Source organism: Entelurus aequoreus, linkage group LG05 (assembly GCF_033978785.1).
Source record: "Entelurus aequoreus isolate RoL-2023_Sb linkage group LG05, RoL_Eaeq_v1.1, whole genome shotgun sequence".
NCBI lineage: Eukaryota > Metazoa > Chordata > Actinopteri > Syngnathiformes > Syngnathidae > Entelurus > Entelurus aequoreus.
In genome coordinates this window covers 51,460,531-51,487,687 of record NC_084735.1, presented here as the reverse complement: position 1 = coordinate 51,487,687, position 27,157 = coordinate 51,460,531, and the positions used below count along the sequence as shown (strand labels likewise).

Below are 27,157 nucleotides of genomic sequence, written 5' to 3'. Positions count from 1 at the left end.
GCTACCAGTGCCACCCACACTGGTTTAAATGTAACTTAGATATTGGGTGTCACTATGTAAAGCGCTTTGAGTCACTAGAGAAAAGCGCTATATAAATATAATTCACTTCACTTCACTGTACAGTGCGATACGGATAACCAATACTTGAAATTCTTAAAGACTTGTGATTTATAATTTTTTTGGGCCCTTTAATTTGGATGGATCCACCCACCCCTATCATTGACACTTTTAAAGGATTAGAGTCTCTAGAGTGCTACCTCGACCTCGTTAAGTCTGCAGTGTGCCTCGTGATTGACTGCCAAACAAGATTTGGTGCAATATCAGGGAACAACTATAAATTTAATCATTTGTCAGTGTCTCACGTCCACGCTTCAAGTCAATAAAAGTGCTTCTTTAACCTTAAAGCACAGCACTGTGTTTTAGTGCTGATCCTACCACACTTGTTGATATTGCTTGTTTTGTCATTTTAAATCCCAGGCAAATTTCAGATATTTGTATATATTTGGTTGAATGTGTAATACAGTATTTGCCAGCTTTGTTGCAAACAGAAGCCTGGTTAGTCCAGTTTGTAAAAAGATGAACATATCTAAAGACAATAACAAAATGAATATATTAAAATATTCACAATAAAACAGGGGCGTCCAAAATTGTAAGAAGGCCACTTGGATATATGTTGTGCATTAAATATGTTTAAATCAATCCAATGCATGTCAACATGTGCTAGATCACAACATCCGATTTTTAGCTTTGGTGACAAAACAGAAGTGTAACTATCTATATCTATCTATCGATCTATCTATCTATCTATCGATCTATCTACACATATATGTGTATATGTACGTATGTGTGTATATATATATATATATATATACTGTTTATATATATATATATATATATATATATATATATATAAAAATATATATATATATATATATATATATATATATATACACATACATATATACATATACATATGTGTGTGTGTATACACATATATGTATGTATATGTGTATATACGGTATATGTAAATGTGTGTGTGTATATATATGCGTATATATACACATTTATACATATACGTGTGTGTGTGTGTGTATGTACATATATACACATACATATGTGTGTGTGTGTATTTATACACACGTGTATATATATATACTGTATATATATACACAAATAAATACATATACGTGTGTGTGTTTGTATATATATATATATATCATCGGCAGCTCAGTCTATACATATATATCTGTATACATATATATATATCTATACATGTGTGTATATATGTATAGAAATATATGTATGTATATAAATATAAGTATGTAAATATATGTATATATACACTGTATATACACATGTATACTAACATGTGTATATATATACATATGTATGTATATATTTATGTGTGTGTGTATAAATGTGTATATATATGTAAATGTGTGTCTATATATATATATACATATGTGTATATACATATGTGTGTATATATATACACATATGTGTGTGTGTATATATATATATATATACCTATGTATATATACACATGTATGTATATATATATGTGTATTTGTGTATATATATATATATATATATATATATATATATATATATATATATATATATATATATATATATATATATATATATATATATATATATATATGTGTGTGTGTGTGTGTTTGTGTGTATATATGTGTATATATATATACATATGTATATATACATATGTATATGTATATATACATATAAATATGTGTGTAGATGTATATACATTTATGTATGTATATAAATACACTACCGTTCAAAAGTTTGGGGTCACCCAAACAATTTTGTGGAATAGCCTTCATTTCTAAGAACAAGAATAGACTATCGAGTTTCAGATGAAAGTTCTCTTTTTCTGGCCATTTTGAGCGTTTAATTGACCCTACAAATGTGATGCTCCAGAAACTCAATCTGCTCAAAGGAAGGTCAGTTTTGTAGCTTCTGTAACGAGCTAAACTGTTTTCAGATGTGTGAACATGATTGCACAAGGGTTTTCTAATCATCAATTAGCCTTCTGAGCCAATGAGCAAACACATTGTACCATTAGAACACTGGAGTCATTTACCACATTAGCAATGTATAGAGTGTATTTCTTTAAAAATAAGACGAGTTGACCCCAAACTTTTGTACGGTAGTGTGTATATATATATATATATATATATATATATATATATATATATATATATATATATATATATATATATATATATATATATGATGAATTATTTTTGATACAGGCCTCACTTTGGACACCCTTGCTATAAATGAACAATGTACAGTAAATGCTGCCCTGCCTTCTTTGTGTTGTTTTGATGTGATGACGTGATATTGCCGTGTCTTATAACGGCCGACGCAGATCATTTTGTATTCTGGTGTACTTTGAATAAAAAGGGGAGTAACAAAAAACATATCTGTGTTGATTACACGACAATACTTTTATTATAGTTTGACATTGTGAAAACATTTACGGTATATAAATTATACAACAAAAGTTGAATTAACTTACTAATTAAAACATGTATTATCTAATAGTATATAAAAAAAATGGAGTGAAAACTTACAAATGTTAATTAAAAATACAGTATATTTTCATTAAGAAATGTAAAAGACTCAAATATTTATTTTATACATTTAATTAGAATAAGTATATATTTTTGGTATAATATAATTACCTTGATATTGTACCCTCTGAAATGGTTTACTGTTTTAATAATAGCTATTTTTTATGCTGTGGAAATTGTTTCCATTTCCATTGTGTTAGCTGCTGTCACCACTGGAGGGTAGGCTTGTGTCAGCTTTCATACGAGCCTACATATAATTTAGCAACTACAATATGAGAGGAACTAGAATACATAACATAATGAATACTTGTCATTTCCATAAGTGTGCTTAGTTCGTGGCAGCACGTATTGTAAAAGTGTAATGCTGTCCCAGATGGATTACTGTCGGTGCCTGCGTACTGGACACAACACAACAACATCAGCCACAGCTGTTAGTTAGTATGTAGCATACTCTTCTTTTACCCACACAGCTCAACGATCAATACTGCCTCCTAGCGTTTCGGAGACACAGCGTTTGATCAACAAGAACATTTGAGCTGTTTAAGTGCATGCAAAATGACATGCCTTGATGACCCCATTGTCAAATCTTTTGCATTGAGGATTTTTGCAATACTGATACTCAATTAAGAATATTGTTACTATGTATTGTGTTGGTAATAAAATATGTATTATATAAAACATTTAAATATCTGAAATGTTTGATATAATACCTATTTGTTTTAACAATATAAGACAACAATTCTCTCTCTCTCTCTCTCTCTCTCTCTCTCTCTCTCTCTCTCTCTCTCTCTCTCTCTCTCTCTCTCTCTCTCTCTCTCTCTCTCTCTCTCTATATATATATATATAGTATATCAATCTGTCATCGGTCATCACAGAACAATCTTATGAGATTTGTTTTCAAAGTAAAGTCATTCAAGCCAAATTATTGAATAATGACGGTATGCATTACAACAACTTGAGTTAATATTATACTATGATATTATATAAAAACTATTATACTATAGTATAATATTATATTATATAATATAACATAAATATAAGTGTTATTTTTGTGACTACATACTCACAAAAATAACGGTTTAAAAATGGTCAAAATCGGTAAATACTTTCTTAATTAACGTTTATTTTCCGACGTAAGTGCGTCAACAAGTGTGTCAACATTAGTGTGGAAATTGAATGACGAATATTGAATGACGTTTAGTTCATGTCCAAAACTGAAATCACGGAATTGCACAATGGTATTCTATCCGATTAGTGTAGTGCAACAGTGAAAGCTCCGCTGCGATACGGCTAACTATAGTATCCGAGCAGATACCGATATATATATATATATATATATATATATATATATATATATATATATATATATATATATATATATATATATATATATATATATATATATATATATATATATATATATATATATATATATATATATATATATATATATATATATATATATTTGCATGCCTTTACTTTGTTGATCATGATATATGATCAGAATGAAATAAATATTTTAGGCAAAAACCGGGATATTAGTAAAATAATACAATGTTTTCCCTTTTATAGCATACAATTGTTAAACCAAAATTAAGTCAACTGTGGAAAATTGGAAAAGAAAACTAAAAACGACTTGTTGCTTTTATTTTTGGCCCTCAACGATCTCCTGTGTCCAATAACCTATGTATTGAGTTTGTAAACGATAAAACAATATATAAATGTGATCAACACAACAACAACAAAAACACGTTTAAAAAAAATAAAATAAGAAAACAACTGAAAATCTTGAACGTATCACGCAAGTATCCCGATACTGATCAGACCCTGGGTGTCGACAGGGTTGTCTTTAGAGTCGATCTCCCCCCACTTTTCTGGTGGCGTTGCATTCACTTGCACAAGGAAGGCTCCGGCGGGCACGTTTTTACCTTTAAAACGTCCTCCCAACAACACCCTGTTGTAATTCCACGTAAAGATGGACGGACAAACGTTGACGCTGGCGTCACGCTCGAAGACAATGTGATTCTGGAGCAGGAGAACACTTTTTTTTAAATCTGTATTAGTATTTGCTACACAAGCGAACGAACGGACTGCAGTCTGCCACCGGTGAGTCTTTTTGTTTCCACCTCTCAGTGTTGGCGCCGTTTCTTTCAAATTCGGCGATAAAGTGATTGGAATACAATTTGATCAAAACGTTGTGGTGAATGAACCGCAGATATGTTGCAGAGAGGATTGATGGCAAGTGAAGCAGAAGACGAGAGAAAGCTAAACTCGCCACCAGAATCCATTCATATTTTCATATATTTTACTAATCTGCTCCCAGCTACTGACATGTACGTTTATACATTTATGTTGATGATGATGGTGGCGTGAGAAAACATTATGATGAATACGTCAGAGAGATACATGGAGAGAACAACCTATTTTGTCCACAAAAAATATAAATATATTTGTCATTTTTCATTAATATGGTGTCTGGTAGGTCAGCTGATACATGCTACGTTTATTGTAACAGAGAGAGGGACATAATGTAAGCAAAACAACATTCAATAAAGGTTTTACATTAATTTGTATTTGTTTGAGGGGGAAAAAAATGTATTTTATTAAGAATTCCGACCTTTTGGACCAGGTAGCGGGCCACATCCGGCCCTTTGTGTGTCCCTGTCCGGCCCGCGTGAGGCCAATCATAAATTACAAAATAAATTTTAAAAAGTATCTATGTCGAGTGTGCAATACAACGGTGCGGCTTTTGTTTTGAAAATCGTTATTTGTATTACTTCCGTGTGGACATATGCGCTGCGTGATTGTGAGTGAATTCTGTGAACAGCTGAAATCACAAATTACAAAATAAAGTTGAAAAAACATCTATGTCGTGCGCGCAATACAACTGTGCTTTTATTTTGAAAAGTGTTATTTATGGGCGTATGTCCGTGTGTAACCTGTGAGTGAAGGTGCACAGCGACAAGTGATGCACGGTTTACACCCGAGACGCTAAAAAGAGAAAAGTTGATGACGAATGGCGTGTTTCCAACAAGACATGGACTGCCAAGCAACGTTCCCTCTAAGGTGCGCGCCTGCGCAATTGCGCACTGTTCAAGCGTCCTCTGCGCAAAGCAAATATATGCCGCGCACCAAATCAAATCCCATCTGAATTCTAAACAAAATAAACATATTTATTCTGTATAATTTTGCAATGCAACTCTGAGTGACAGTAACAACAAGCGGCCCTAACGGTGTTCGTCAACACCGTTCAATTGAACACCGTTCAATTATTGTAACGTCTATCAATCAATCAATCAATCAATCAATGTTTATTTATACAGCCCTAAATCACAAGTGTCTCAAAGGGCTGCACAAGCCACAACGACATCCTCGGTACAGAGCCCACATACGGGCAAGGAAAAACTCACCCCAGTGGGACGTCGGTGAATGACTATGAGAAACCTTGGAGAGGACCGCATATGTGGGTAACCCCCCCCCCCCCCACCCCCCCCCTCTAGGGGAGACCGAAAGCAATGGATGTCGAGTGGGTCTGACATAATATTGTGAAAGTCCAGTCCACAGTGGATCCAACACATCAGCGAGAGTCCAGTCCATAGTGAGGCCAGCAGGAAACCGTCCCGAGCGGGGACGGGTCAGCAGCGCAGAGATGTCCCCAACCGATGCACAGGCTAGTGGTCCACCCGGGGTCCCGACTCTGGACAGCCAGCACTTCATCCATGGCCACCGGACCTATGCAACTCCCCCTCCCAAGGGACAGGGGAGAAGAGGAGAGAAGAAAAGAAACGGCAGATCAACTGGTCTAAAAAGGGGGGTTTATTTAAAGGCTAGAGTATACAAATGAGTTTTAAGATGGGACTTAAATGCTTCTACTGAGGTAGCATCTCTAACTGTTACCGGGAGGGCATTCCAGAGTACTGGAGCCCGAATACAAAACGCTCTATAGCCCGCAGACTTTTTTTTGGCTCTGGGAATCACTAATAAGCCGGAGTTCTTTGAACGCAGATTTCTTGTCGGGACATATGGTACAATACAATCGGCGAGATAGGCTGGAGCTAAACCGTGTAGTATTTTATACGTAAGTAGTAAAACCTTAAAGTCGCATCTTAAGTGCACAGGAAGCCATTGCAAGTGAGCCAGTATAGGCGTAATATGATCAAACTTTCTTGTTTTTGTCAAAAGTCTAGCAGCCGCATTTTGTACCAACTGTAATCTTTTAATGCTAGACATAGGGAGACCCGAAAATAATACGTTACAGTAATCGAGACGAGACGTAACGAACGCATGAATAATGATCTCAGCGTCGCTAGTGGACAAGATGGAACGAATTTTAGCGATATTACGGAGACGAAAGAAGGCCGTTTTAGTAACACTCTTAATGTGTGACTCAAACGAGAGAGTTGGGTCGAAGATAATGCCCAGATTCTTTACCGAGTCGCCTTGTGTAATTGTTTGGTTGTCAAATGTTAAGGTGGTATTATTAAATAGATGTCGGTGTCTAGCAGGACCGATAATCAGCATTTCCGTTTTCTTAGCGTTGAGTTGCAAAAAGTTAGCGGATCTATCTATCTATCTATCGATCTAGCTATCGAGATGCTTCGAGGCCAGGAATTATATCGATCACTTTATTGAGCAAAACTGTTTATATTCGGCCATAACCACACCAAAAACATGAGTAAAACACTTCTATCTCGAAAAACTAGTCATTTTCTGCCGTACAAACCAGGCCAAAACCAACTTGTCATCTGTCACCAACACGCATACCACTAAACCACTGGTGCGTTTATGGCCACACAAAAAGTCGGACAACTCAAACACCACACAAAGTTACACTATGACTCCTCAGTCATACGTGTGCTTATTTTACTGTCATTTATTATTAATTTTAATTTATTTATATTAATCATGGAATGCTGTTACTAGAGAAAGTTACAGGAATGTACACTTCATCCTATGCTTACATTTCATTGTGCAACATGAGGATGTTTAAGGGGAACTAAATGTGATCTCTGAAAGGGGTACAAATGATTTCCAAAGCAGTGCTTTTGGTATAAAGTTAAGTTAGGTTAAATGAAAGTATTATTATTATTATTATTATTATTATTATTTATCTTACGGTATATATCAAAAATAATATTGAGCAAAATTTAATTGAAATATTGTCGATGTGGCCCTCCAGCAGTGCTCGGGTTGCTCATGCGGCCCCCGGTAAAAATTAATTGCCCACCGCTGAAGTACACTATAATGCCAAAAGTATTTGGCCACCTGCCTTGACTCACATAGGAAGGGGCCCCGCTCCAGGAGTTGGGCTTGGCCCCTTAGTTCCAGTGAAAGGAACTTTGAATGCTCCAGGATACCAAAACATTTTGGACAATTCTACGCTCCCAACCTTGTGGGGACAGTTTGGCGCGGGCCCATTCCTCTTCACCACCGCTTGATTCCCCTCGGGGTGATGGACGGCTGGCAGCGCTTCATAGCAGCAGTCGCCCTCCAGGGCTCCAACTCCCCGCCCCTCTGTTGCGAGTTGTTGTGATTAAATGTAACATGTTTATGTGTGCATGGCATGGAGGGTTTTTCCCACTCCAGACTAGGCCCCCCTTAGGAGCCCAGTCTAGATTGTATTTTTATTTTATTTTTTATTTTTTATTTTTTACTCATCTTCTTCCCCAGCGTTTTACCTTTTTCTTATCTTTTACGGGGCGCTTCGTGGCGACCCATCAGCGTTCCTGTTCTGTAACCCTGTACACTGTTTGTTTTGTCTAATCTTGAACGGGTTTGTGCTGAAAACATAGTTTTGTTGTACTTGTGCAATGACAATAAAGTCCTATCCTATCCTATCCAACATGACTGTGCACCAGTGCACAAAGCAAGGTCCATAAAGACATGGATGACAGAGTCTGGTGTGGGTGAACTTGACTGGCCTGCACAGAGTCTTGACCTGAACCCGATAGAACACCTTTGGGATGAATTAGAATGGAGACTGAGAGCGAGGCCTTCTCGACCAACATCAGTGTGTGACCTCACCAATGCGCTTTTGGAAGAATGGTCGAAAATTCCTATAAACACACTCCGCAACCTTTTGGACAGCCTTCCCAGAAGAGTTGAAGCTGTAATAGCTGCAAAAGGTGGACCGACATATTGAACCCTATGGGTTAGGAATGGGATGGCATTTTAACTTCATATGTGAGTCAAGGCAGGTGGCCAAATACTTTTGGCAATATAGTGTATGTGTCCATAAATCTCACTAATCAGTTCTGTCACTTTAAGAAAGTACTCAGAATCTCAACTCATTATGTGGATAAAAGACACCTTAAGGAAACTGTCTCTTCCATTCAAACCAATCCAAAGAGATGTCAAATGGTTGTTGACCTGCACAAGACTGGGATGCAATTTTAATTTTGTTGACTAATAGTTTTCGTCTTAGTTATTGTCAACAACCTATTTCTCATGATGAAAATAAGACGATAGCAAATCAAAACAAAATTCATCTTGACTAAGACAATAACAAAACTAACTGATGTTATAATAAATTATTCAAAATAATAAAAACGGGACGTAAATGTTGACAGAAACGAAATTCAGTCATATTTAATCAATTTTTCCTTGTGAGATGAGTAAGTTGGATTTTTCCCCACGAAAACAATGTGTGGATTTAACAGGTTCCACATTGTAATGTGTGCACACTTGGGAGAAAGTGAAGAGGACACATTTTATATTTGATGTCCTCAGCAGGCGAGTCATTGATCGTGACATCTACACAACTGTAAGTTAAAGGGGAACTGCACTTTTTTGGTAATTTTGACTATCGTTTTGGTTTTTTTCTCACTTTCAAAAATGTAAAATCGTCTCGTTCTTGATGGCTAGCAATGCAGCTAATGGGAGCAATCAATTCTACCTCTAAATCACTTTAAAAATGCATTAAAAAAACATCGACAATACTTCATTTACGCTCCATAACCTCTATAATAACCAAGCCGTGGCGACATTGTTATTGTAAGAGCGAACACACTTTCTTTTTCTAGCGGAGTGACACACAACAACATGCTTCGGTATTAGCCGTAAAATCTGGCTACGGAAAGAGATAAGCTAGCGTCTACGTCAACAGGAAAGGCGTTTGAGTTTGTAATGCAAACGGAGAATAACCTGTAATGACTGAAAAAAATGAACAATCACATTACAGTATCTGTAAAGTATTAGCCCAGATTTCATGTTTTTTTTGTACGTGTGATAGTGTATGTACTGTAGTTGTACGGTGTATCATGAGCAATGTCAAAATGTGACTCACTCGAAGGACAGTTTTGCTTTTGATCCAGCTACATTTATTGTAATTTTAGCTAACTGTCCAGGTTGTACCCCGCTTTCTGCCCGAATGCAGCTGGGATAGGCTTCAGCACCCCCCCTCCGCACTAGCGGTAGAAAATAGATAAATGGATGGATGAAATGTGTAATTTCTTTGACTAAAATTAGGCTAAAACTAAATCAATTTAGATGGCTAAAATTAGACTAAAATACATTTTTGTCAAAAAGACTATGATTAAAACTGAATTTAAAAATTGCTATAAAAATTAACTTGGCTGGGATGAACTACAAGACCGTCAGCAAGAAACCTGGTTTAAAAGTGACCACTCTTTGTGTAATAATACATAAATGGACGAAAATACAGTTTTAGCGATGCGGACTGACATAACTGTCTAATTTGCATAATTGGTTGTGACATTGTTTTTTCCATTTGTGTCAAAAGATGAACAACATCACATTTTTAAGATGTTGTTCAACAACAGAATATGAAGTTATTGGTTTCATTTGGGGTAGCGGTAAATGCTTGTGTATGCGTGTACTGGGCTCCATGTACGTATACGCTAATTTTAAAAGTAATCTTTACATTATTGTAAAGATGATATCTCCAAAATATTATAGTGTAGAGTGGTGCTGCCACTGAAATACCCGGCATGCCTCGCTGGTAGGGATGTAGTGATAAATGGTATTAATGATAATTAATGATAATGGTAAACTTCCCGATAGTTAGTATTGCTGTTAAAAATTATCGAAATATCATGATGATAACTTCACTTTGATAAACTCAAGGACTGACTGGCGCAAGCTCGCTAGTTTAATTGTTAAAATTAAAACAAGAGACATTAACATCTTTCCTCATTGAGACACGACACACACCATTTTAAACTTATACAAACACATTGTTTTGTCTGTGCAACTAAGCTATTCAATTGTGTACATTGAACCTACAAGCTGTGCTCTCTTAGAACAGAAGGATGTTTCTATACTTAGATTAATACCAGACGGAGGTGTTTTTACAGTGCGTTCCAGGACAGCTGAACAGAGTAAGACGCCACAATGCCCACCAATAATAATAATAATGGATTTTATTTGATGGGCATTTTTCATTTAAATAAATCTTAAAGTGCTACAGTACTAACAATATTCAAAAGATTAAAAGCTCATCATTTAAAACAGATAAAATACCAAGACTATAAGTGAAGCATAAGAAACACAAAACAGCAAAGGAGTGTTTTTTTAACAGTGTCAAAAACAACTTTGTCAAAAGATTTCAGTGTGTGTAGAAGTACTTTTTGAGCATATTCAACAATACCGCAGTAAAAATGATAGCCATGATAATTTTGGTCACGATAACTGTGATATGAAATGTTCCTATCGTTACATTCCTACTTGCAGGCACTTTGTAAATTACAGAGAAGGTTAAGTGATGTTAGCGCCTAGTAGGGTTGCAGCTATCAATTATTTTATTAAGCAAGTAATCCGTCAATTTGTTTGTTTGATTAATCAACTAATTGGGTAAAACATACTTTATAGCCTCAATGTGTATTTTAGGGAATATATTTTTCTGCTTGCCATAACCTTCATTTTTTTCCCTAATAGATATACATCACCATCATTACAATTGCACTGTTTAACATGTGTACACAAATAGAAAACAATCAATAATAAAATATACTATTGCTCTCATGTGTACACTATTGCAGTGGCCGTGCGGAAACTTGAGGGTTACAGGTTCGATCCCCATTCTAGTCCCTGCCGTTGTGTCCTTGGGCAATACACTTTACCCACCCAGTGACACCCACACTGGTTTAAATGTAACTTAGATATTGGGTTTCACTATGTAAAAGCGCTTTGAGTCACTAGAGAAAAGCGATATATAAATATAATTCAATTAGACTTAGACAAACTTTAATGATCCACAAGGGAAATTGTTCAACACAGTAGCTCAGTTACAATGATGGAAAGTGTAAGGATGGAAAGGACAATGCAGGTATAAATAGACTAATATAGCAATAAAAAAAATCTAACATATATACGGATATATACAGTACATAATATGTGTACAGAATAATATAAATAAAGATATATTATATTATGTCTATAACATATATAGAATATATACCAGTGACCATGTACAATATTACAGTATATACAGTATATGTGACAGCAGCAGCATCAAATAGAGAGTAGATCCAGCAGGAAATAGAAAATAGACATTAAAAACAAAGAGAAGTAGCTAACATGTCAGGTGTCAGGTAATAGGCAGATGTCATCTATTGCTGTATGGCGAGTGATTATACAGCTGGATGGAGTGTGGAATGAAGGAGTTCTTGAATCGCACAGTACGGGAAGGAAGTTGAAGGAGCCTGTTGGAGTATGTCTCTTAATTGTCAGGTGGAGTGGGTTGGCAGGTTTAAAAAAAAAAAAAACTTTGTTCACGTATTTAAAATTCCAGCCAATAAATGAGGTGCAGATTTTATTCAGTATTAAACGGTTAATCAAAGCAATAAAACATAAATTGAAGCTTTTTTAAAACGCTTTACTTAATTAATCGCTGCAGCCCTAGCGGTTGTAATTTTTACACATGTCAAATTATAATTCATTTTTTATTTATTTATTTATTTATTTTTAATCTATATAAGAGGGACAGTGTACATTAATGAACATTTCTGTAAATGCACCAGATTTAGCCACAAGGCTAATTTTCATCCGTAGTCCCAGCATTGTGTGTCGAGATGTAACAATATGAAAATTTCATGTTATGTTTATCGTTATTGTCACGCATATTATTGAACATGCTCAAAAAGTACTTATACATGCACTGAAATATTTTGAATATATTTTATTTATAAAATAAAATAAATTGAAACTCTTGATACTTGTTTCTTATTGTTCTCCATTAAGTACGTTCACAACATTTATTTAAACTGTTGTATTTCTCTCTGCTATAATAAACCTATCACTGCTAATTTATTTTGTAAGGGGGTCATTTTACAAAAACATCACATTCTTTAAATTTTCCCCACTCTATTTACTGTTATGAGTGCTACTACAATGTCATTCATTAGTTGGATTTGAATCAGAAAAGGCAGTGATGTTCTCACATGAGAGCTGCATGTGTCAGCGTTTTCCCACAGTTGGCATGAGAGTGCAACCCTAGCCGTCTGCTGAGTTTCGTATTACCTTTTTAAAAGCACCTCCCAACTTGGGCCACTTTTCCTCTACGTCATTAAGGAGAGTGGCGCCTATTTGTCATTGGCTTTTAGAATTATCTTGCTTAAAATGTTGACTGGTAAAATAGGCGCATCCCTGGGAGATTTGTTATTCGACTTATTGCAATGCTTCCAGGCTGCTGAAAGTTCATGCCACATATTAGATAAGGGTTTAATCATCTGTACGCCATAATCAGTTTGGTACGTACCTCAGCTTTAAGGTCACGTCTCCGTTCATTTTGACTACGTTTACAGTGCAGGCCAAAGTGTCCCAAATCGTTGTTTTTTAAAAAAAATCAACTTTTTTTCCAACTGAATGTTTACACTGCAAGTAAAATGTGATCTTTATCAGACTCAGACTTAGTGGAATGTGCCAAAAATGTAATTTCAGTTCTTATATGTCTTGTACATGTTAAGAATGGACAAAATAAAGCTGCTGTCTGTCTGTCCAGTGTATACGCGCACAGGCCCCAATGTGGCCCCAATGTGGCCTGGACGTCACTTGCATGCACAGTTCGATAAAGTGAAAACAAAGGAAGTTGACTGTATTCCGTAAATGAACAAGGAAATCACTACTACAACTACAAAATAAAGTAAAAGTCTCTACACCTTAAAGACCTACTGAAACCCACTACTACCTACCACGCAGTCTGATAGTTTATATATCAATGATGAAATCTAACATTGCAACACGGCCAATACGGCCGGGTTAGATTACTAAAGTGCAATTTTAAATTTCCCGCGAAATATCCTGCTGAAAACGTCTCGGTATGATGACGCCTGCACGTGACGTCACAGATTGTAGAGGACATTTTGAGACAGCATTGTGGCCAGCTATTAAGTCGTCTGTTTTCATCGCAAAATTCCACAGTATTCTGGACATCTGTGTTGGTGAATCTTTTGCAATTTGTTCAATGAACAATGGAGACCGCAAAGAAGAAAGCTGTAGGTGGGAAGCGGTGTATTCCGGCCGGCTGCAGCAACACAAACACGTAGCCGGTGTTTCATTGTTTACATTCCCGAAAGATGACAGTCAAACTTTACCATTGGCCTGTGGAGAACTGGGACAACAGAGACTCTTACCAGGAGGACTTTGAGTTGGATACGCAGACGCAGTACCGTGAGTACCCATGAGCTGCGGCTTCCAAACATTTGATCGCTTGTCCGTACGTTCATGCCGCTATGTGCATGTCACGTACGTAACTTTGGGGACTTTGGGGAAATATATGTGCTGTATGAACTTTGGGGAGGTGAACGGTACTTTGGGCTGTGGGATTGAATGTGTTGTGCGGGTGTTTGATTTGTATTGGCGGGTTATATGGGCGGGAGGGGGGAGGTGTTTGTCATGCGAGATTAATTTGTGGCATATTAAATACAAGCCTGGTTGTGTTGTGGCTAATAGAGTATATATATGTCTTGTGTTTATTTACTGTTTTAGTCATTCCTAGCTGAATATCAGGTCCCACCCGCATCTCACAGCATCTTCCCTATCTGAATCGCTTCCACTGCCCTCTAGTCCTTCACTCTCACTTTCCTCATCCACAAATCTTTCATTCTCGCTCAAATTAATGGGGAAATCGTCGCTTTCTCGGTCCGAATCGCTCTCGCTGCTGGTGGTCATGATTGAAAACAATGTGCAGATGTGAGGAGCTCCACAACCGGTGACGTCACGCGCATATCGTCTGCTACTTCCGGTACAGGCAAGGCTTTTTTATCAGCGACCAAAAGTTGCGAACTTTATCGTCGATGTTCTCTACTAAATCCTTTCAGCAAAAATATGGCAATATCGCAAAATGATCAAGTATGACACATAGAATGGACCTGCTATCCCCGTTTAAATAAGAAAATCGCATTTCAGTAGGCCTTTAAAAAATACTGTTTTGTATGTGAATATAAATTAAAGTAATATAATGTATGAATATAAATATATAGTGGAATATATGTGGGAGGGTTCTAATCCTTTAATGGCTGTTACAGGGTTTCCCCAGCTTGAAATCTACATGTGGCGATAGGAGTGTGGCTATGGGGTGTAGTCAATGCGACGGCATCTTATAATTTGCATAATTGTTGGCGCAAAGTTCAAAAGCCAGCATCTGTGATGGTATGGGGGTGTATTAGTGCCCAAGGCATGGGTAACTTACACATCTGTGAAGGCACCATTAATGCTGAAAGGTACATACAGGTTTTGGAGCAACATATGTTGCCATCCAAGCAATGTTATCATGGACGCCCCTGCTTATTTCAACAAGATAATGCCAAGCCAAGCAAATCATTAATAAAACATGCACCTTTGAAGAAATACAAGGTGAAGGGACGAGAAAATCCCTATTTTTCTCCAGAGCTGGCAGGAGTGTAATAAGGCATGGGATAAGGCAAAACAAAGTAACTCTGCCACTGATTGGTCATATTTTAGACAGCTTCAAAATCAATGCACTTCCCCTATCAAAAAGGCCTAATCGGAGTATGTTTTGTCTATTACCACTGAGAACCTCAACAACCCACAGAAATGTTGGAAAGTGATCAAGAGTCTGTCTGTGAATAAAAACACAACAACTTTTCCCACATTTGTACTCCAAGAATCAATGCCAGTTTATGATCGAACTGAAGTCTTGAATTGTTTTAACCAGCATTTTTTAATCATCTGGTTCTCTATTTGACTCAAAAGGGACAACTATAGGGAATCCTTGTACAGAATCTCCCATGTTTTCCAGAGATCCTTTTAATTTTGCTCCTTTTACTTGTCTTGAAGTGCATAATAAAGGCCTAAAAACATTAGACAACAGAAGCCCCCCTGGACCTGACTTGATTGGCCAATATCAAATGTATGTGTCTTATCAAAAATTCTGGAATCTCTTGTTTTTTGATCAGTTGAAAGAGTTCCTCTATTCAAATAAAATACTTTTTAAATATCAATCAGGCTTCAGGAAAGAGCACAGCACTATCACTGCTACAATGAAGGTGGTAAATGTCATCATTGTAGCGCTTGATAAAAAACAGTACTGTGCCTTACTTTTTATTGATCTCTCCAAAGCGCTTGACACTGCAACCCACGCTATATTAAAAACGCAGGCTGTTTCTCATTGAACATATGTTCGCTTGGTTTTCAAATTATTGATAAAACATGACCCAGTGTATTAAATAGTAGGGCTTTTGTTCAGAATTTGTCACTGTGGAGTGCCTCAGGGATTTGTTTTGGGGCCCCTCTTATTTATCTTGTCCATCAATGATCTCGAACAACATTTTCTGATGCTAATATGCATTTTTATGCTGACAATAAAATGATTTATTGCTCTGGATCATCTCTTGAACAGGCCGTTAATTCCCGGCAGAAAGTTTTGTTGCTGTGCAGAATTCACTTATTTCCTTAAAACTGGTTCTCAATGGGGCAGCACGGTGGAAGAGGGGTTAGTGCGTCTGCCTCACAATACGAAGGTCCTGTGTAGTCCTGGGTTCAATCCCGGGCTCGGGATCTTTCTGTGTGGAGTTTGCATGTTCTCCCCGTGACTGCGTGGCTTCCCTCCGGGTACTCCGGCTTCCTCCCACCTCCAAAGACATGCACCTGGGGATAGGTTGATTGGCAACACTAAATTGGCCCTAGTGTGTGAATGTGAATGTTGTCTGTCTATCTGTGTTGGCCCTGCGATGAGGTGGCGACTTGTCCAGGGTGCACCTCGCCTTCCGCCCGGATGCAGCTGAGATAGGCTCCAGCGCCCCCCGCGACCCAGAAGGGAATAAGCGGTAGAAAATGGATGGATGGATGGTTCTCAATGCTGACAAGACAAAACTTATGCTGTTTTCCAAACACAGGAGGGTGCCCCAAACTCCCCCGCTAGTGTCCACTCTTGAAGGGAATGTCATCGAAGTGGTGCATGAATATAAATACCTTGGTGTTTTCATTGATGACTCTCTCAGTTTTAAACCATTTATTGATAAACTGGTGAGGAAACGAAAACTTAAATTGGGGTTTTTCTTCCGTAATAAGAGATGTTTTTCTTTTGGTGTTAAAAAAGTGCCTTGTCTCTGCCACATTTTTATCTGTGCTAGGTTATGGTGATCTTTTTTATATGAATGGTACTCGTTCCTGTCTTCGGATGGTGGAATCTGTTTACCATGCTTCTTTGAGGTTCATCACAAACTGTAGAGCCATGAATCACCACTGTGACTTGTACTCTCGGGTGGGATTGCCTTCTCGGTCCTCTAGAGACAGTGTCATTGGTACACTTATATTCACAGGGCTCCTTTGGGACTATTACCCGATTACATTTGTAACTTAATTACGCAAAGAAGTACGGACTCTTATGCTCTGAGATCCAACGATCAGCTGTTGCTCTCTGTTCCTTTTGCTCGCACTGAGCTAGGGAAATAAGCTTTTGTTTATGCAGCTCCCTGTGCTTGGAACATGTTACAAAGAGACTGAAAGCTGACTGAATTTTTATTCTTAAATGCTTTTAAATCTAAACTAAGAGAATTTGAAGCAGCCTCAGTTATCTGTAACTGTTTTACTTGATGTCCATCCTGTCATTTTAATGTGTAATGCGAATGTAATTTTATGTGTAACTTTGCTGCTTCTTGGCCAGGACTCCCTTGAAAAATAGGTTTTTAATCTAATTTTTTTCCTGGTTAAATAAAGCAGTGGTCCCCAACCTTTTTGTAGCTGCGGACCGGTCAACGCTTGAAAATTTGTCCCACGGACCGGTGGGGGGGTACATTTTTTAATTTTTTTTTACATATATAAATACAATCATGTGTGCTTACGGACTGTATCCCTGCAGGCTGTATTGATCTATATTGATATAGAATGTATATATTGTGTTTTTTATGTTTATTTCATAAAAAAAAATATATATTTTTAAAATTCTTGTGCGGTCCGGTGGTTGGGGACCACTGAAATAAAGGATAAATAAATAAATAAATGATAAATGGGTTGTACTTGTATAGCGCTTTTCTACCTTCAAGGTACTCAAAGCGCTTTGACAGTATTTCCACATTTACCCATTCACACACACATTCACACACTGATGGCGGGAGCTGCCATGCAAGGCGCTAACCAGCAGCCATCAGAGGCAAAGGGTGAAGTGCCTTGCCCAAGGACACAACGGACGTGACTAGGAAGGTAGAAGGTGGGAATTGAACCCCAGTAACCAGCAACACTCCGATTGCTGGCACAGCCACTCTACCAACTTCGCCACGCCGTCCCAAAACAAAATACATTTAAAAAAATAAAAAGATCAGATTCCAATCGTATTCCTGCTGTGACGTGAATCTGATGCGAAAAGATCAGATTTAAAGCACTTTTGAGCTTGTAGACTGGCAAACAAATATCCGATCTGTGTCACTTGAGGGCAAAACAAATTGTAATAAGCTTTTAAAAAAGAAAAACAAAGTTCTAGATAACAAATTGTTTATCAAAAACAATACAATATAATGTAATACAAACAACTATAGTAGTTTTATGAAGTAATGCAATGTTCTTCTTTGAGTCTATAGCAATCTCAGATGTCGTTCTGCCAGTATTGGGCACATGCCACAGCTGATGGGGTAGGTTCTTCCAGGTCTTCTGGACTGTGCAGGGGGGCATCGGCACATTGCAGTTGGTGGGACATTGTCTGCTCTGATCGACAGCTGCACGTAGGTTTCGGCGGTATGGACCAAAACCCATATCTCGATATATTTTGGCTGAAAATCGATATATATATATTGTGATATATTTATCGTAAAGTACATTTAGAAAAAGTCAAACCCAAATATGCATGTCAACTTGTTTTATTGAAACAAATACTTAACATGGGTAATTTTCTGGAAATCTTAAGGTTTCCTGCAAAGATAGATGCACACGAACATATAAAAGGCCTTGAAATTAATATTAGAACGGTAAAGCATAATCTTCACTCTTCTTTAAAATGAAGCTTCAGCTATGCTCAAATCCTCAGCTAATAACACAAACACAAAATAACAACATATAAAATAAAGTTCCTGGTTTAAGAGAACATTTTAAACATTAGCTGCAACCTGAAAATTGTTTACTTCTAAAAATAGTGTTTGTTTAACTCAACATTTTTAGAAGACCATTGTTCCCCTTAAACATTTAAGACAGGCCAAGCTGTCAACTGCAGGATGCTGTGTGGTAGTTGACAATATTGCCACTGCAGTTAAACACCCTTTCAGATTGTGTGTACATTTGTTGTGGCAGTGCTTCTTGAGCAAAGTAGTTGGGAATGGGAAGCTCATATAACAAATAATTCATTTCTGACATTTCTGACTTTTTAAATCAGTTTTTTCATATCGTCGCAACTGGATACATATACTGTATATTTAAACAATGTTTTTATTTTTGGAAAAAATGTCTTTGCCGTTGTTTTCAAGTGCATCCATCTCTTATTAGAATCACGTAAATTGCAACTTGCCACGCGGCTGTCGTGAACGTGTGTTGCCCCGAGTGATGCCGAGTGTTGCCGAGGCTTGAGTCAAACAGACCCGATTGCTGGCAATACTGCTGAGGATTCCTGTTTTTATTGTGAGTAAAATTAGTGGAAAAAGGGACTGGGAAGACGCGGGGAAAGGAGAACAAATACGTGATTTCCTAGTAAAAACGGGAAAGTTAACATATATGCTTCACACTCTTCTCGTACTGGAGTTAGTGTCAAGTGAGCGTGGCTCCTACCCTGCCTCAGTCTGTGCGTGGAGGAGGAATGACGCAACGCCAAGCGCAGATAGAATGGGCAGAGAGACTTTTGCGTCAAGATATTAAGGAATGCATATATTGGTATTGCTGCATTGTCTTAAATACGTATCTCTTTCTAAAATATAACAGTACAATTAGTAATACGGGTAAACAGCCCAGTTCTAGCTGCACGTAGGCCTGGATCGATAACAAATTTTGCGTGACAATATATTGATCTACAAATTATTGCAGATAAACGATATTATTTACATTATTTTTTGGAGACACAATTAACCACTGATGCAATGACAATACATAATAATAATAATGCATGTATATCCTTTTAAAGGCAATAAACTTGTATTTCTTGTATATTTTAAAATTTTAATTTGCATGTAAACATTTTAATCTCCAAGTTTAAATACAATAAACATATTATAACAATAACATTTGGGGCGGTATAGCTCGGTTGGTAGAGCGGCTGTGCCAGCAACTTGAGGGTTGCAGGTTCGATCCCCGCTTCCGCCATCCTAGTCACTGCCGTTGTGTCCTTGGGCAAGACACTTTACCCACCTGCTCCCAGTGCCACCCACACTGGTTTAAATGTAACTTAGATATTGGGTTTGACTATGTAAAGCGCTTTGAGTCACTAGAGAAAAGCGCTATATAAAATATAATTCACTTCACTTCACTTCACATTTACTTTGTTTGCAAAATGTTGCACTTTAATGAAAACCCCAACTAAAAGCAACAAAACATGTTCGGGTGGAGGCCTCAAATATACACAAGCAAAACAATAAATGAAATGGTTAACTTTTAAGTATTGACAAACAAAGCTCCTCTTCACTATTGAACATGTAGGCAGAGGTCAAGTTGTAAATTATTGGCAATCACGTTAGAACATTTTTAGACAAAAGTGCAAAGTAACAGTATAAACACTACATTATAAGCAGATGTACTAACAAGTCATATGCATAAAAAATAAGACTGTCAGATTCCCAGCGAGGAAAAACCGACATGACAAGACAACATGACAAATGTCAAGCATTTGCAGCACAATAGAAATGTTAGATTTTCAACAGTTTGAAAGGGTAGCTTGTCTTTGGCGATGTAGTGATTAGAACCACACTTTCTATAAACGCACACCATTTTTCACTGTTTTGTTTGCACTGACCTGGCTTGTTACTATCAATCTTTGTATTGCAGACTCCAACGTAACGTCCAAGTAGACATATTCACCAAACGAACGAGTGTGGACTGTCAGGTCACAGTGGTTGTGTTTCAAGAGATCGTGCAGGTTTGTCGTGCTTATCTACGGTCATGTTCGAGCACATTCGGCCAACTGGCTCCTTGGTATTGATACGCTCATCGTGTTCCAAAGATTTAAACTGAAATATTGCCGCATTGATGCGGTGGCATTTTGTTGTGTGATCGTTTTATCCATGTTAGCTGCTGCATGCTAACTATTTGCACTGTGTGATGCTAGCAGGCCAGCGGCTCCGCCTCACAAGTCGCCCCACAAAGAGTCACCAACACTTAATACTGACAAGATAATTCACCTCCTTCTTTTAATTTTGTTATAGCACAAACGCAAGCAGCTGCTGAAAGCGGCAAAAAACGTGCATGCTCTTGAAGCATGCATATGGCAATTTATCAACGCTGAAAAAACTTACAGACTTTATTTTTATTTATCGTCGGTTAATTGACCTATTGAATATTGGCCCAGTACTAGCTGCATGTGTCATCTGTAGGGATGTAATGGTACGTGTATTTGTATTGAACCATTTCGGTATGGGGGTTTCGGTTCGGAGGTGTACCGAACGAGTTTCCACATGGACATATTAAGTAGCGTACCGCACGTTGTGTAAACAATGTACACCGAGGCACAACACACGGCATGCTAGCAGCGACCGGGCTACGACAACATGTAAAAGCCAGAGCTGGAAGACCCTCCTGCCTCGTTAAGATCTCCCGTTTGGGAACACTTTGGCTGCGCGATACAACAATGGAGGACGGAGGTTTGCCGACATTGTTCAGCAGCTGCGTCTGACAACACGTCAAACATGCTACCCCATTTGGAGCGTCACCACCGCATTCAAGCAGCCTCTCCTCGGCGAGTGAGGCAGGGCTAAAGCAATAACAAATGTTTTTATAGCAGCAGATTTAAGACCATATTGCATTAGAAACTAGATTTTGACCCACTTCTATGGTGGAAGAACAATAAGCCCATATATTCTCTTACTGCCAAGTTAGCCAGGCTGGGGGTAGGGGGAGAAAAGTTAATCTGAGGCCGAGTTGACTTGAAACTGTTTAATGTTGCACTTTTTATATGTAGAAGAAAAGTTTTGTCATTTTATTTAATCCGAGCAACAACTTGAGGCAGTTTAATGTTGATTAACGTGGACCCCGACTTAAACAAGTTGAAAAACGTATTCGGGTGTTACCATTTAGTGGTCAATTGTACGGAATATGTACTGTACTGTGCAATCTACTAATAAAAGTCTCAATCAATCAATCAATCAAAAAAAGCACTTAAAATGTAGAAAGGTTTTGTTAAGAAACCATTCTGACCCTTATCTTATTTAGTTTTTATTTTATATATGTGGACCACATTAACCCTGGCAATGGACCCTGTGTGTATATGTATGTTATGCCATTGTTTACAAATTTGGTAAATAAATAACCAAAAAATTTATATTTTGTTGTTTTCTTACTGTACCGAAAATGAACCGAACCGTGACCTCTAAACCAAAGTACGTACTGAACCGAAATTTATGTGTACCGTTACACCCCTAGTCATTTGCTGTGCAGTTTTAGTCTTTCCTCAATGTTTTGCACCTCCCCTGTTTGACACGCAGTCTAAGGGACTTCCAGATTGTCCGACCAAGGTCGTGGCCACTAGCAACGCTTTCCTGTGATGTGATTCCTCTGTCTAGCCATTCCAGAGCTTGTGTGCCATTTCGTTGGCATTCATCTTCCCAGATGTTGGTACTTGTTTGGTTGTATGGAGGGGCAGGCCTGTCTGCACAAAAACGGCTATGTATCGGAGCCCGTGTGGGGGTACTACATGGCCATACAAGGAGTGTCTGATGTCTTTCTCTTGTGTTCCCCATTCATCTTGAGCGATACCTAGTCGTCTGATGTGTGGGGAAGAGATGCCTCTTATCGCGTAGAGGCACGGAACAGGTGTTGTCTTGATGCGTGTTGATGCGGCAGGTGTCATGTAAGAAAGGCCACATCGACCAGTTTTGGTAGGAGTTGATGGGCTTCAGTTCGAGCAGGCATACTCTGCTGTAGAGAAGCACAGAGCCATGGCAGTTCAGAATCAGAATCAGAATAGTTTTATTGCCATTGTTTGAGAACGGGTTCACAAACTAGGAATTTTTCTTGGTGCAATCGTGCAACATAAAACACATATTTGGTAATAAAAAGAGCTGTAACTGAGCTATCAGATAGACTTAGAAGGAATTCAAGGAATTCAAGGAGCTACTGTTAGGAGTTATTGTTCATTTGCCTGATGGCCGAGGGGAAAAAACTTCAGGTGGTTTGCACAGATTGTTGGTGGATCTGTGCCCCAATAGTTTGCGCAGGATGTTATTGCAGGTGTTGACCTTGGCTTTGGTGTTCTCCAGAGTGTCCCATCCAGTGCACCAACAAGATACATGAGATGTGCATGGTTGGACAGTTTGTAGCTATCCCAAGTTATTTGTAGCGATCCCAAGGTTCGCTCAGTTGTTTTTTCACGTCTTGATTCCTCAGGTGGAAACTGCATATATAATTGGGTTTTTTATGGGTTGGGTTTTAGGTGGTTGATCTTGTGGTAGCTTGACTTTTCTTGGAGGGCACTTTCAAGGACTGGCTCAATTAGGGTTGGATGGTATACATCCGGTATTACAGTTAATAATAGTACATTTTAGAAAGCAGTATATATTAGAGACAATACCGCCATATCGGTAACTTTTCATGTGCCTTTGTTATGGCCGTTTGCTCTTCTCTGCATCGGACGGGCGGAGCATAGGGTATTCCTTTTGTCTTTGCCTGTTTAGATAGGCTTCTCTGATGCACAACGACACACCACAACAAAACTTTACAAAAGAATATCGCGCCCACACGCCGACTTCTCGACTCCAAAATGATACAACGCTCTGGTCAGCAACTGCATTTGGCTATTGGTCAGTGACTGCAGCTTTATTTAAACATACACCAATTTGCGTGAGAATGTATATCTCTCCTTGTCGCGACTTTATCGCTAATGTCATCTGTTTGTTTTTCACAAGTTGTAAGCGACTTAGGATAGCAGCTAGCAAAAGTTTTTCTCCACTGCTCGCTCAGTATGTCAAATGTTTAGCGATACCTCAACTTGAAAGTGCATCTCCCTATAGCCCGTGCGGGCTAACATACTGTAGTATAGCAGCTGGGAGGCAGAAAATTAGTTTAAAACTGAACAGCCAGCGGCTTTTATCACAGGGAGTAGAAGCGCCATCTCTCTCCGGGCACAAGCGGAAGGGTATAAACGTAACGTTAATGAACAAAAATTAAAACTGCTTTGACATAGTATTGGCTGACTAATTACTTTATAAGACTAAACAACACGTTACTACTAACAACAAAAATAATCTGAGTACTCTCAACACTGGTTATCGAGCCATAAAATACTCAGGTAACCTTAAGTACTTTATTTGAAAAACAATGTCATATAAAAGATTACATACAAAACAAAACAAACGCTACTTAAGAGTACAGTGTATTTTAAACCGTACAGAGGAACCATACGGATCAGTTCCCCTTTAAGTATCATTATCTAGTAATAATCACTGGAGGATGAATATAAACGGAGAACAAGTTAGGAACAGGCATGCTAATAGCCAAGCTAACTGATAAGTAATTCTCACCAACAAATAAGTGCTTTGTCAAGATTAAGAAGTATAGTTGGTACGTGTTGCTGCACAAAGGTCGCAGTTATTAATAGGAAATTAGCAAGTACCGTATTTTTCGGACTATAAATCACAGTTTTTTCCATAGTTTGGCCGGGGGTGCGACTTATACTCAGGAGCGACTTATGTGTGAAATGATTAACACATTACCGTAAAATATCAAATAATATTATTTAAGGCTGCAGCTAACGATTATTTTTCTATCGATTAATCTATAGATTATTTTTTTCGATTAATCGGTTAATCTATAGATTTTTTTCCCCGATTAATCTATAGATTATTTTTCCTTTTACCGATTATTTTTTTATTCAAAATGAAGATGAAAAAATAAATGTAGGCCAGTTTTTTCAAAAGGCATGGCTTTTATTTACAAAATAAAGAAGTATGGCCACTCAGTCAACATTGACAACAACATGACTAAATATTCTGTAACAATGTAAACATTTAAAACGTTTAACATTTAACAAAATTAAAAGTAGCTTATTTGCTTTTTAATGTGCAAATATAAAAGTCAACATCCAGTGCAAATCTTAATACTCTGCAATAGTATAAGCATTTCAAAAGTAAAAGTATTGCTTATTTTGCTTTAAAATGTGCAAAAATAAAGATAAACATCCAATACAAAAGAATGCAAAACGAAATATTCTGTAACAACAGTGTAAACATTTCAACAAAAGTGAAAGTATTGCTTATTTGCTAAAATAAAGATAAACATCCAATACAAAAAAGTGCCAATCTAAATATTCTGGAGCACTGTAAACATTAAGTATTGCTTTTAAAATGTGCAAAATAAACATCCAGTCCAACACAGTACTCAATAACCAATTCTACTCATTCCAGTGAGTGACTAACAGTTGTAATGAAGAAAGGTTAGCATGTCTACATGCTCTGGTTCTTTTCTTGTTTACAATATTCCTAGCAGCTGAAAATAGGCGCTCAGAAGGGGTCGATGTGGCTGGAACTGAGAGGTAATTAGCCTTCACCTCAAGCCAGGACTGCGAGTGAGCTGAGCTGCAGTTTAAGTTTCTAGAAGGTCAACGGGCTCATAGTGATGTTACTAGTAGTTGACTGGGAGGTGTTTATTATCATTTGGGGAGAGTCCGCTGCCTGATGCTCACCTGCTAAACACCTATCTGCTCCACGCTGAAGCGCTGACTACATGCGCTCTGAATACACACTGCTGATTGGCTGATGAAGTGAAGTGAAGTGAAGTGAAGTGAATTACATTTATATAGCGCTTTTTCTCAAGTGACTCAAAGCGCTTTACATTGTGAAACCCAATATCTAAGTTACATTTAAACCAGTGTGGGTGGCACTGGGAGCAGGTGGGTAAAGTGTCTTGCCCAAGGACACAACGGCAGTGACTAGGATGGCGGAAGCGGGGATCGAACCTGCAACCCTCAAGTTGCTGGCACGGCCGCTCTACCAACCGAGCTATACCGTCCCAATAACGCTCTGAATACGCACTGCTGATTGGCTGATAATGCTTTGGGTGTACCAATCAGATGGTTGTGTGGGTGGGACAATGCTGCGTGCTGAGACAGAAGCAGAAGGAGCAAAGCAGCTTGTTAAAACTTTAGCTTTAGCTTAGAAACTCGTTCGGTACACCCCCGTACCAAACCGAAAGCCCCGTACCGAAATGGTTCAATACAAAACACGTACCGTTACACCTCTAGCAGATACAAATGACACATTCATGTTTTTGTGTAATGATGACAATGTATACTCGCGCGGACGATTGACTAGTTGATGGTTGATGGTTTTCTTTTCAAATGTTCGTTCATAGCCGTTGTGCTGCTATGATAGGCCATTTCCGCTCGACACAGTGTGCATACAACAACATTATTAGGCCGTTTATTGAAATACTCCCACACTTTTGACGACTTTTGGCGTGCTTTTTCCCCCTCGCTCGCACCGCTCGCATCGTCTGCTTTGATCGTCTGCTTTGCGCTTCGCCATGACAATAGTGTGACGTAAATATGCGACGCGTCGACGCACAAAAACGGCGTCGACGTGTTTACGTAACCGATGACGTCGACTACGTCGACGCGCCGTTTCAGCCTTAATATTATTTAGCTCATTCACGTAAGAGACTAGACGTATAAGATTTCATGGGATTTAGCAATTAGGAGTGACAGATTGTTTGGTAAACGTATAGCATGTTCTATATGTTATAGTTATTTGAATGACTCTTACCATAATATGTTACGTTAACATACCAGGCACGTTCTCAGTTGGTTATTTATGCGTCATATAACGTACACTTATTCAGCCTGTTGTTCACTATTCTTTATTTATTTTAAATTGCCTTTCAAATGTCTATTCTTGGTGTTGGGTTTTATCAAATACATTTCCCCCAAAAATGCGACTTATACTCCAGTGCGACTTATATATGTTTTTTTCCTTCTTTATTATGCATTTTCGGCAGGTGCGGCTTATACTCCGGTGCGA

General features: G+C 38.0%; 1 protein-coding gene across 3 annotated transcripts in view; it reads left to right on the top strand.

Moving 5' to 3' along the window:
* Positions 1-4,474: 4,474 nt before the first annotated feature.
* arhgap32b (Rho GTPase activating protein 32b) overlaps positions 4,475-27,157 on the top strand; it is a 288,605-nt gene continuing 265,922 nt past the window's right edge. For all 3 annotated transcript variants that reach the window (XM_062048339.1, XM_062048338.1, XM_062048337.1), the window contains exon 1: positions 4,475-4,709. The gene's annotated coding sequence lies outside the window, so the exon portion shown is untranslated. The remainder of the gene's footprint in view (positions 4,710-27,157) is intronic.